The sequence below is a fragment of the Macaca mulatta genome, chromosome 1, assembly GCF_049350105.2.
Source record: "Macaca mulatta isolate MMU2019108-1 chromosome 1, T2T-MMU8v2.0, whole genome shotgun sequence".
NCBI lineage: Eukaryota > Metazoa > Chordata > Mammalia > Primates > Cercopithecidae > Macaca > Macaca mulatta.
In genome coordinates, this window is record NC_133406.1 from 175,673,826 (window position 1) to 175,687,025 (window position 13,200).

The 13,200-nt window shown below is 43.9% G+C and overlaps 1 protein-coding gene across 10 annotated transcripts in view; it reads left to right on the plus strand.

Annotated features, from left to right (window-relative positions):
• The first annotated feature begins 363 nt into the window (after positions 1 to 363).
• Positions 364 to 13,200, plus strand: part of JAK1 (Janus kinase 1) — a 130,884-nt gene continuing 118,047 nt past the window's right edge. For 9 of the 10 annotated variants that reach the window (XM_077997875.1, XM_077997883.1, XM_077998188.1 and 6 more), the window contains exon 1: positions 364 to 584. The gene's annotated coding sequence lies outside the window, so the exon portion shown is untranslated. 10 annotated transcript variants of the gene reach the window in all.

A 13,200-nucleotide genomic window follows, 5' to 3' on the forward strand; every position in this document is an offset into this window, starting at 1 on the left:
ACACGGAGGAGGGGGATGCATTTCTGCATCGAGCGCACAAAGGTGTGGCGGAGGGGGCTCCAGAGCTGGGAGGGGTCAATCTACAGGCGAATCCTGTCAATTTTACTCCTCGCGCTGGCTGACCTCGCTTCCTAGATGAGTTTCTACATTCTAGAATCTAGAAGACGCGGTGAAGAGAGACGAGTGGGGGTGGCTTCGCGAGCGAAGCCGGATGGGGGCGGGGCGGCTAGGCCGGAGGCGCAGATTCTCCGCCGGGACCGCGGCCCCGCCCCGCTTTCCGGGGCTGCCGCTGGTGACGTCGCGAGGGGGCGGGCCCGGCGACCGCGGGGGTGGGGCCGGCCGCGGGGCGTGGCGGGACGGGAGGAGGTGCGTCGCTGAGCGCAGGCCGCTGCGGCCGCGGAGTATCCCGGAGCCGCAGACAGCGCGGGCCTGAGCCCTATCCTGATTGTTCTCGCCGCGACCCCTCCTCAGCCCTGGGCGCGCGCGCGCTGGGGCCCCGCGGGGCTGGGCGCCTAGCGAGCCGGCCGGTCGACCCCAACCAGCGCAGCGACCCGGCGCCGCCCGGCCCAGGGCACACGGAAGTGGTGAGTGTCACCGGGGGAGGTGGAGGAGCCGGGGCGGCCGCGGTCGGCAGGCGAGGGGCACGCAACCCGGGTTAGCCGGAGGCGCAGCCACCGCTCTCGGTCGGTCCTCACGCTGCGCGGCCCGGGCTGCTCCTGAGCGCTGCTCAGGACCCCGCGACTCGGGCGGGGAAGGCGGGGATTTCCAGCCCCGCGGAGCCGGCGGGCAGCGAGGAGGTCCCCGGGCGGGGGCCCCTGGCCGGGAGGGGAGCGGTTAAGCCAGGCCGCCCCCTCCCCCAGCGCGCACGGCAAGTTTTCACAAACAAGCCCGGAGCGCGCTGTCTGACATCCTGTTTATACCACCCCGAGATACAGGCGCGGGCTGGAGGGCTGACGTCCCTAGCTCCTTGCACCCACTTGACCGCCAGCTCCCGGCCGGGGTCGCGGCGCAGAAAGGTTTTCTTCTTCGGCCCCCGGACGGAGGCTGAGGGTCTTAGCTTTTTTCCTTCCTTGCGGTCTCAGCGAGGGAAAGTTTCTGGGATTTGGAGCTGGGTGTTGGGCGTCCGCGAACTCGGGAAACGCCCCCTCCCCTCTTGGATTCTGTTAGGAATCAGGCCTCAGGTAGCCAGCGAGAAGTGGGAAAGGTGACCCTGGGCGAGAGGACCAGGGAAGGGGAACAGTGGGAGAGAAACACCCGGGGAATTGCGAATCCCACTGGAAAGGGACTGATTAACCGAAACGGACTGGTCTCTGGCTCCCTCACTCCAACTCCATCCGCGCGCTGTCGGCGACCGGGAGCATCAGAGGACTAATAAACACTCCTCCAAAGTCACTCCCCAGGGTCCCTGGGATGTGGGCTCCTTGGATGTGTGTTTACTAAGGAACTTCTAAATAAAAGATGCGCTGTTTGCCAGGTGTTTGTGCACACGTTTTTTGGAGGGTTTGCACTCCATGATTTCCTGTGTGCTCCTGGGGAAGAGGACCCCGTCCTTCCTGCCACTCTTCTTACTACGTGGCTGTGAGCTGCCTTCTGCCGCTGGTTGAGTACATCACTATACATGTCATTGACACTTTTTTCCCCGAGTCATAGGACTTTTCTCTCAGTGGTAGGAATTTACAGTGGTATAAAATTGTCATTACTTCTTTCAGGGAGTAAAACATGGGTAGTTAAATGATGAGAATAATGCAGAGACAGATGTAATCAGGGAGTGTTTGGTTTTGGCTATTATTTTTTTTTTTTAAAGAAAAGATTTGAGTTACGTATGGGTATAGGCACAGTAGATTTTGTTGAAGATGAGCAACTTGTATTGATTGAATCTTTGTTCTTTCCTTTCCAAAACCCCATTATGTGTTGTTTCTTGATTTTGCTTTTGGTGACTGTGATGGTTTCCAAGACCAGGGAATTATTTTCGTTGAAGGATTAATGTATTCTTTTGTACTTTGTGGTGAAGATTAATGGAGACCGCCAGGGTTCCAGACATTTCTGGTACAATATGCTTTGTAATGTGGAGAAAATGTCTCCCCTGTATAGATCCAGATCACACTTAAAGATGTGGGGACATCATACTTGAATGACTTAGGACATTATAAATAAGAATAATCATAACCTCTTCTTAATTCTGTATATCATATTAACTAACCACTTTGACCGATTTTAGTTTCTGTTAGTAGGTACAAAACTATATTTTTTTACTGCTAGGATTGCATTGTGATACTCCACACTGAATACAGCCAGTTTAAATGGTTTCCCCATTCCATACTATGCTAATTATTTACTGCCATCGGGAAATGATTGTAGAGAATGCGAGAATGCATAAATTAGATATAGGTAAAATAATTCAAATATTTCCCCAAATGTAACTACATTTCTGTTGTTGTAATTTAGGATCTTAACATGAGCTTGGCTAAAGCCTTATACTTCCGACTGAAACAAGCATTGAGAATGTGTAGGTTGATACTCATTTGTATAGAGAGAACAAGGGAACGCTGAGGTATAACTAACTCCACAGCAAAGACCAAGATCTATGTTTTCTAATTCTCAGATTCCTCTGGTGTTTTTTCCCCCTCAAACACACATCCCATTTTGTATGTCCTTATGTCCTGATGAGATAATAGCATGCCGTTAGATTTATTGTCTGAGATGTGAATATTCATACCAAGTTTTCTTGTTCATTTTCACATTTAAAAGCATTATTTTAAGTGGATGGGGAATTGGTTTATTAATGGAATCTCGCTGAGTACAAGTAACATTGGATGCTTTGTGATTTATTGTGGCTTAGTGGTATCTGGAACCTTGTCATAGAACAGGAGTGCTGGAAGGAACTTTGCAGATTCTTTTAGACCAGTAATTCTCAGCTGGGTACGATTTTGCACCCAAGGAGATATTTGCAGCTTCTGGAGACATTTTTGGTTGTTGCAACTTGGGGGAAGGGAGCGGTGCTACTGGTAGGCATCTAGTGGTTAGAGGCTAGGGATGCTGCTAAACATCCTATAACACACAAGACAGCCCCCCGTCCCAAACAGAGAATTATCCATCTCAGTAGTGCCCAGGTTGAGAAGTCCTGTTTTGGAATACTGAGTAAGGAGCAAGAATATCTGGGCTCTTGCGGTGGCAAATTTTTTCACTTCAGGGCACGTATTTTCTTCATTTGCAAAATGGAGTTAAAAATATTCTCCCTGGTCATCTCGCAGAGTTTTGGGGGGAGATTAGGTAAATAATGCATGGAAACTGTGACATGCTATGCAAATCATAACTAATATGAAGAGTATTTTTCATAAGTGAATCATTAGATTTACCGGTAGTTGAGGGAACCAGGGTTAAGGCAATATGTTGAGTAAAAAGCTGCCTGTGGATGGTTTGATATTATCGAATTCTTTGTTATTCATGTTTTGGGGTAAAGGTTTTTTTAGTGTACTTCGTTTTCTTATTGTCAGAACATGTACTTTTTAGCTCTATGATTTCTTTAAACAAAAATTATTTCTCCTATCGTTACAATAAGGAGAACTCACTATAGAAAAATTAGAAAATATAGGAAAGTAGAAAATAGAGGGAACAAGTCGTTCATGCTCTACTCCCTTGTCCATTTAAGCATGCTCACATCGATGCCAATTTCTTTTCTATAAGAGCAGTTAAGATTCAGAGAATTAATGATGAGAAAGGAGAGAGTAGCTGGTGACCAAGGAAGGTGTTCCTTGTTTCTGTGCCCTTCATTTCTTTCTTTTTTAATAATTACGATGTAAAGGTAAATTACATTATAGTAGGCATCAGGGACATTGGTTCATTGTTTTTATTATTTTTATTTTTAATTTTTTTTTCGAGATGGAGTCTCACTGTCACCCAGGCTGGAATGCAGTAGCACAGTCTAGGCTCACTGCAACCTCTGCCTCCCAGGTTCAAGTGATTCTCGTGCCTCAGCCTCCTGAGTAGCTGGAATTACAGGCACGTTCCACCATGCCCGGGTAATTTTTGTGTTGTTTTTTAGTAGAGATGGGGTTTTACCATGTTGACCAGGCTGGTCTCAAACTCCTGACCTCAAGTGGTCCGCCCACCTCGGCTTCCCAAAGTGAAGGGGATTATAGGCGTGAGCCACCGTGCCTGGCCTGGTTCATTGTTTTTGTACTTTCCTTGCTGCCTCCAAGCCACGTTCTCATTCAGCTTGTTTCCTCTCTGCTTCTTACTGTCTCCTGTGCTCAGCTAGGTGTGCCACTGTTGCTTCCTGTCACACAAACCCTCTGGTAACATGGGATTTCAAACAGCTGTCATGTTGAAATGACTGGGTTTCAGGGGCCGGAAACTAATTCCTGTGAGTATTCTTCCCTCTGAGGTGCACCAGCATTCTTGGCAGTTTAAGGCAACAGGAAAGCATAAAACATTAAGCACATTTCCATGATATCTCCACTTCTGAGGGTTTATGATCTGTGATTCTTCATAGTTGGCAGTGGGCACACATTCTTCCTTGGTGCTCTATGGATAAACTGCCCAGTTCTGAGGCAAGACCTGCTTTAGAAGCGAAAGGATAATTTCTTTTAAGTCTACTCTGGCCAGAAGATAGAGCTGGCGTTTGTTGGGATATTTTTAATCTGTGGTAACTGAATTTACTTAACAGTACTACTATTCACACTAGCATTTTGTACATTCTCTTATTCATTTAGCAAATACTTGTTGAGCTCTTGCAGTGAATCTCAGAGTGAATAGACAGACAACAAAACAGGTAAAAATCTTTGTCCTCGTAGAATTTACAGTTTATTGGAAGACCCTGAGGGCATGTTCAGTTTTGCAGTTGCAGATTGTTTACGTGTAAAAGAGCAAATCTTTGTGATTGTAGAATGTTTCCTAGAAGCCTTCATGGCACTCCTTTGAAGTCTGAGGACTAGGGAGTAGCTTCCCCTTATTTGTTGTCTTTCTTTTTTTAATATTACAGATTAATTCATTCTTTGTATGCACAGACATCTCTTTGGTACCTATTAAGTGCCTGGCAGAAGGATAAGACACAGTTTATATGGAAATAAACTTGGTATACATAGCTGTAACTCAACGTGTTATGTAGTAGCGGTCGGAATTAAGAGCTCCAGGACCCTGAAGAGAGGTAATCCCTGCTTGGAGCCCTTGTCAAATGCTGTTTTGAAGAGGCTTCATTTGAGTTGGGCCTTCAGGAGTGAGTAGGAGTTCCTTTGTTTTAGGGTGGGAAGGAAATCTAGACAGAGATACAGTGTGAGCAAAGACATAAAAGTGGGCATGTACGTGGTGTCAGTGGCAGACTTGGAAGTGGCCACTAGATTAGAGCAAAGACTGCTTGGGAGGGAGCGGTAGGAGGTAGGGCAGGACATGCAGGTTGGGTCCAGATTGTGAAGACTGTAACTCTTTCCACAAGTTTGTGAGCAGTGTTAGGTTGGGGACTGAGGCCTCTGTTGAATGAATGAGTAGGGAAGATTAGAAGCCATTTGAAATTTCCAAGTTCAAGAATAACATTATTAGCAAATGGAAGACCTGAAGCACTGAGAGTTCTATGAAGGGTCAGCTTCATCTGACCATTGTGCAACTCTCCTCCCCATCCTAGAAAACGCCCTTTATTATCTGCCATTTATCAACTATCCAGAAGACTGCTAGGAAACAAGAAAGGCTTCGAGCCAAGCAAGATGTCATGAAGTTCATCCATGCTTTCCTTACAGTGGAGTATTTGATTTGCTTTTAATTTATAAAGAATTTTTTGACAGTTTATCTAACTGGTTTTTAAGCCATTAGAAGATTAAATACAACAAATGTAAGAGACAAGAGTTGTTAAGTGGATGAATACAGGAAGACATGTTCTCAGAGGCAAGCAGTGTTAATTTTTATCTTAGAAGTGAATAAGGAGTTTCTACTGGTTTATGACAAGGAGAACCAAAACTCAAAAGTGAAACAATCTGGGGCATTTAGTGGAGGGCAAATACCATTGTCAACATGCTAGCAATTTGAGGTTGCATTGTTAATCACACCACAGTATGGTGATTGGTACTGGTAACGATCATCAAGCTATGAAGAAGAGGTCAAGTTGTTGAGCATAAATGAAGTGAAAGTTCACATCTCTAGCAGAAAAGGGCAAGTTCAGATATCTCATTTAGGGGTTAGGAGGTATGCAGGGGGGTCTGGGGACAATATAAGAAGCTACTTTCAGAGAATTTCTGTAGACAAATTCAAAGAAGAGGTTTTCTTCAGGGTGAAACACCAGTGAGGAATCTTTGCTTTAACTCAGGGAGAGTTATTTAAGAGTAATCTGCGAGAGAAGGCTGACTGTGAAACCTAAGAGGAGCTCTCTTCTTCTGTGTAGAAGACAGTAATAACTTGAATCCAGCTGTAGGAGACTAAATCACATCAATTTATGGTACCTCTGAGTAGAAAACAGACTGATTGATTGTCTTTTAGCCTTGTTTTGTTTTCTGATTCTGATAGTCTGTTTTTGGAGGCTCTGGATCTACACTGTGTGGTTTGATCCTAGCTGTAAGAGATTGCGAGCAAGTTACGCCTGTTTCCTTATCCATAGAATGACAATAAAGACAGTACCTACCTCTGAGGTTGTTTAGGTACTGTCTATGAATGACTATGCTTAAGATTTTGAAATGATGCCAGCGTGAGCTAAAAATGTGCTAGCTATTTTTAAATTTTATTTTATTTTGAGACAAGGTCTCGCTCTGTCACCCAGGCTGAAGTGCAGTGGTGCGGTCATAACTCAAGGCGGTGCTGACCTTCTGGGCTCAAGCAGTCCTCCCCACCTCAGCCTTCTGAGTAGCAGGAACCACAGGCAGGTGCCGCAATACTCAGCTAATTTTCAAATTTTTTTTGTAGAGAGAGGTTTCATTCTGTTACTCAGGCTGATCTCGAACTCCTGAGCTCAAGCAATCCTCCTGCCTTGGCCTCCCAAAGTTTTGGGATAATAAGCATGAACCACCATGCCTGACTTATTTTATTTTAATGAGTGGTAGATAGGCTGTATATTAAAAAAAAAAAAAGCCTCAAATTATATTCAGAATGTTTCAACATAGTAGGGAAGATGCCACCAGTAGATACAAAACAAAGACTAACAGATATATTCTATGTTAGAAAGACTTCAGTTAGCAATGAGTGAATCAAAAAAGAAGGCAGTTTCTCAAATCTAGAAGGGTTTATTACATAGACAGTGCCAAAGGTGCTAGGTAAATTAGGTTTTACTTTATTTTTAAGGAAAAATGACTAGCAAAGGTGCTTTTACTTAATTTAAAGTGCCATCCAAGGTATATAATTTGGTAGGAATGTATTCGACTTTCCGGGGAAAGTTAATGTGAAGATACTGTGTTGACCTCACTGATTCAGTTTACTTAGCAAGTTGTGGGCTGTTGGCAGAGGCACCATGTATACCTGTTTGTAAAATGGTGTCTTCAGAATTGTGTGGAAATTAAGTATCTTGTAAATCAGATAGTACTCCAGGGAGTTTTGCTGGTAAGGAATTATAAGGGTTTAAAGGGACTCTGAAATATGTATTCAGTTTCTACGGAATGCCCTTTTACAGTTTCTGTTTCCATATACATATTTTGCTTTCCTAAAGCAAGATTTACCCAAAATGTAAAAGTGTACAGAAAGTTGGCCCTTCCTTCTAATCATAGATGTGTATTTTACAGTATTTTAAATGTATTTCCTGCTTGGTGATGTATATGTTGGACTGGTTTCTTGGGTCTGGGCATTATTTATACTCAAGAACAGTTGTTGCCACATGATTGGAAAAGAGCTCTTGATGTCATTTTCATCCCATATGCTTTGACAGCAAAGGAGTTAGCTGTGTCTTCTCTTGTCTTCCCATTCTAGAATGAGAAAGACAGTAAAGCTCCCTAATTGATTTGTATGGAGGGGGAGTGGGTAGGAAAGCCCACTTCAGCTGAAAAGGCTGACCTGTAGGTATTTAAAATATAAATTTAGGTCTGTTATTTTCAGGTACACTTGGTAACTCAGACTGGTCTGAATATAAAGTAGAAATAGATAAGAACCACTTGTAATGAATGCAACTTTGTTTGTTTATAATGGTGTTTTAAGGACTTAAGGGTATTGGAACTGACAACAGTTTATTCAGTTAAGCACAATTATATCTGTAGGCTTGCTCGCACAGTTAATTTGATCAAATTATAGTGAGGCTATATAATTTATAACAATTTTTTTCAATTATAATTTAAAATAATGTTTATGTTGTACTAAGAAAAGATAAAACAACTCAAGGAAAAAATAATCTACCAAATATGTATCTTCCGAGAGAAAAATCTTGCTATTAAACTAGTTTGGTGCATCACACACAGGGATGCGGACAAATGCAATTTATATTATAAAGAGGTACAATGGCCTTTTTGCCAGGTGTACCTGCAAACCCATTTTAGCACTAATTCACATAACATAGACTGAAAGGTAATATGCGTAATGTCTTAATATTCTGACTGATTTTGTTCAGTTAAAACCATTCTGTGAAACTTTAGGCAAGTCCACGAATCACAGTATATGGGTTATCTTTTTGGGAAAATCATTTGATGTATGGTGGTAACTCCAAGGAACCTCATGTTTTTACTTGTGTAGAATGACTATTCACTTGGGTTGGTTGGAAGCAGGAGGAAGTCAGAGGAAGTCATATTGGCCCAAACAAATTGTAAGCCCACTTGATGCGATTTAGGAAGCAGGCGGCCACTTACCATCTACAAGCTGGCTGAAATACAAATGCTGTTAGGTTTTCATGTTTGTTCCTTTGTTCGGCAACTCTCTGTAGATCTCACATGTATGTGAGAACAAGACGGGCTTGGCTTCTGCCCTTAGAAAAGTACCTTGCTGGTTGAAAAAACAATTCAGCAATTGTATTACTGTTTGTTACAATGATGCTGAGTACCAGGAGAGATGTCAGAGGTGGGCTGTAAGAAAAGGGGCCTCTGCAGTACACTTTTATACATGGAAATCTGAAGGGTGAAAGAGCTGTGCTAAGAGAATGAGGAGGATTTCCAGTGAGAGGCAACAACATGTGCCAAGGACCTATGGTGGAACCAACACCCTGCAGCTGGTGCAGGGAGAACAAAGGTGGAGGCCGGTGAGGCAAGAAGGAACCTGGTCAAGCAGGGCCTTATGTACTATATTACTTTTGGGCCTTATAATGCATTAGGGGAAGTTGAAGTTTTTAAGCAGGGTAGTAACATGATGAGATTTGTGTCCCATGAAAAAACGGAAGAAGGATCCCACCCACTCACTGCTGCCCCTAGAGCACCTCTCTTTCCTCTTTCCCTTCATTCTGCTGCCAGATAAATGCCTTGAAAACCTTCACTTCCTCCCACCCACTCATTCTTTAACCCTTTGCAAACTGACTGCCACCTCCACACTCATGAGACTGCTTCCCTGAGGTCACCAGTGACCTTCTTGCTGTCACATTTTAACACCTTTTTTCTGCCCTAGTTATCTAAAACAGTTCATGCTGCTGAAAACCTCCTTCCTGGCAGATGTTCCTCAACCCTACTGCTGCCTGGCTTCTGAGACACAGTGAGGACTTCCTTTCTCTGTGTGTCTCTGTTCTCTTTTTGAGTATCTTCTCTTTCTCTCACTTCTCCTCCTCCCCCAGTGAGGATGTTTCTAAAGGTTCTGTGAATGGTAGATCTTATATGTTGCGAAAACGGTGCAGATGACCCACTTTTGCCTGAGCTCCAGTTGTCCCTTTTTATTTATATTCCTTCCTCTCTGCTCCTTACCTCCCCCAAATACTGGTTGCACAGTTTCAGACACTATTCAAGGCACTGGGGACACTGGCGAACAAGAGAGGAAAGGTCCCTGTCCTTAAGTAGCCAGCAGTCTAAGATGTTAAACACATTGATAAACAAGATAATTTCAGGTGGTGGTAAGTGCAGTAGAGAAAGTTAGCAAGGTATGGGTAGTGAATACTTAGGTTGAGGGGTTAGGAGAAGGGCTCCTGGTCTGAGAAAGTGACATTTAAACTTAGCCTTGAAGGACAAGTAATGAGTAGGAGCCAGGCAGTTCAATGATCTGTAAGAAAAATGTCCTAGGCAGAGGGGATAGCCAGTGTGGGCCCCTGCAGTGGAATGAGCTTTCCATTTCACACTGGGCTGCCTTGCTGTGTGTCCTTTGACACCTCCCATTTAACTGCTCCAAGATTGATACCATCTTTCTTTCTGAGCCATTGTCATAATAATGGATGATTTCTCTGTTTTGGGTTCATACCATCTCTATCCACTACCCTGAAAACCCTAGGCCAGCAGGGTGTGGGCCTCACAGAAAACTTGTGAGGGCAAAGACAGTAAACATTTTCAGCTTTGAGCACAGCGCAGTCTGTCACAAGTATTGAATCTGCAACTGTAGCACCAATGTAGACATGTAAACCAGTGAGTGTGGCTGTGCTCCAATACAACTTTATGTATGGACACTGACATTTCTGTTTTCACTTGTCACAAAATACTTTTCTTCTTTTTCCCAACCATTTAAAAATGTGTCAGCTTATTGGCTGTACAGAATGGGCAGCAGCAGGCCAGATTTGGCTCGCAGGCCAGAATCTGCTGCCCCCTGCCTTAGACTAACCCTGATCTCTCCCTTTGCTTTTGCCCCATCCCACATCCTCCCCAGGCCCTCTCAGGGCTCCCTCCCTGGTATTCGTATTCAGCACCTTTGCCACTTACTGTCCCTACTGCTGCAGCCTTCCTTTGGCTTTCTTTTTTTTTTTTTTTTTTGAGACGGAGTCTCGCTCTGTTGCCCAGGCTGGAGTGCAGTGGCCGGATCTCAGCTCACTGCAAGCTCCGCCTCCCGGGTTTACGCCATTCCCCTGCCTCAGCCTCCCGAGTAGCTGGGACTACAGGCGCCCGCCACCTTGCCCGGCTAGTTTTTTGTATTTTTTAGTAGAGACGGGGTTTCACCATGTTAGCCAGGATGGTCTCGATCTCCTGACCTTGTGATCCGCCTGTCTCGGCCTCCCAAAGTGCTGGGATTACAGGCTTGAGCCACTGTGCCTGGCCTCCTTTGGCTTTCTTTACCTGGGTGATCTATCATTGCTCACTCTGTGTCCATGTGCACACATTATTTAGCTCCCACTTATAAGGGAGCGTATGTGGTATTTATCTTTCTGTGTCTGACTCCTGATCACAAGCCTGTAGAAGCCCCTATTGCCTGTAGAAAACAATCCAAGCTCCACCTTAGTCTGATAGTAAAGATTCCTTGTGCTAAAACCTCAATTTAACTTTCTAGCATACTCTCCTGTTTCTCTCCTGCTACACTGCCCCAAAACAGATTGTTCATTATTTTGCTTTCAGGTCCCAAATGTTTCCCATGCTTTTCTGTGTTCTTCTTCTTCGTTTAATGCACTTTTCCCATGCTTCATGCTCTCCATCTGTCAGAATTCCATAGCTTTCAAGGCCCCTTCAGATGTCCCTGGTCTCTTCCTCTGCCCCTCCCTACCCTAACAAGCAGTGTGTATTCACATAGTCCTCTGGTGGTGTGTAATCCTCCGTTCCAGCACGTCATGTTCCGCTTTGTGCTTCAGTTCTTTTGCAGACACATCTCCGCCATGTAGTCACGAGGCCCTTGAGGGCAGGAACCATCTCTTTCATCGTAATGTTGCCTTTCCCAGTAGGCACACGGCTATTTATTGAATAAACACAAATCCTGTGTACACTTGTTCAAATTGTACAAAATTTGCAGGAGAGTCAAAGTGGGAACATTTTACTGAAGGGAGTTTGGTCAAATTACATCCTTGATTGTTGTATAAAGTGGTACAGTTTTGTAAAGGATCATCAAGTATTTTGGAAGACTTGTTGGCTCTGCCAGTGGCTTAGATAAATAAATTCGGGCAAGTTATTGATCTCTCTCCTCAAAGAAAAAAATTGATATGTTTTCTTTTATATAAAGAAAAAAAGAAAAAAAAGTGATCTGTAACTCATTGTGTTTCCTTGCTAGAAAGCTCAAAGATAAGTTATTTGCCTGTTTTTAGTTGCTATCCAGTTTTCTTACAATAATCTCTCTGCCTCAGTCTCCTCATCAGATTACTTATCACATGTGTTAAATCCTTCTTTTAATTGATGGTTGTGTTGTCTAGATCTTTTATATTTATATAGGTAGCCTCAACTCTCCTTTGTTTGGAGAGGGGCAATAGAAATATGAATAATAAATAGTTGCCCTTTGGTTTCCCCAACCTGTGGTGACAACAAGATAATAAAACAGATACTTATCCTATGTAAAGCAGGCAAAAAGGCTTTGGGCTAATATGGGAATCATGATGTGGGTTTGGTGGAAAATGAGCAAAACACCTTGTAAGGATCTGGTAGTCTGAAAGTTAATGCGTGCTTGGGGTAGGTCATGTCCTGCCAGGTCTTGGGATTTGTGACACATCATCCCACATGGGGAGGAGAGTAGGCAAGGGCGTGAGACTATTGATTAGTAAGCTTTTACTGTGTCGGTTGTTGGGTTGTGTATTTTGCCTATGATATTTAATTTAATCTTTGTAATAGCCAGAGACTTGGATCTTATTGGCATCATTTTCCAGATGAGCAAACAGAGCTAATAAATGGCAGAACTAGAATTCAAATCTGAGGCGCTCTGGCATTGTAAACAACAACAAAACATGATTCTACTCTTCAGAGAGACTTTTTTCTCCTGGATTGTCACTTGTCCTTTTCTTTCTCTCTCTCCTGACATTGGTATTTAAAATGAGAACCTAGGAAACTTGCTTCTTCTAACCTAGTGTTTTCGAAGCAGTTTTAGGTCCTTGGAGATGTGCCTTGATGCGTCTGTACAATATTGTATTTGGTATTGTTAGATATAAAGAAGACCTGAGGCCGGGCATGGTGGCTCATGCATATAATCCCAGCACATTGGGAGGACAAGGCAGGCGGATCACTTGAGGTCAGGAGTTCGAGACCAGCCTGGCCAACATGGTGAAACCCCATCTCTACTAAAAATACAAAAAAAAAAAAAAAAAAAAAAAAAATTAGCTGGGCGTGGCAGCACGCACCTATAATCCCAGCTACTCAGGAGGCTGAGGCAGGAGAATTGCTTGATCCTGGGAGGCGGAGGTTGCAGTGAGCTGAGATGGTGCCACTGCACTACAGCCTGGGGGACAGAGCAAGACTGTCTCAAAAAATAAAAAAAGAATTGTTTTTTAGGTTTTGGGGC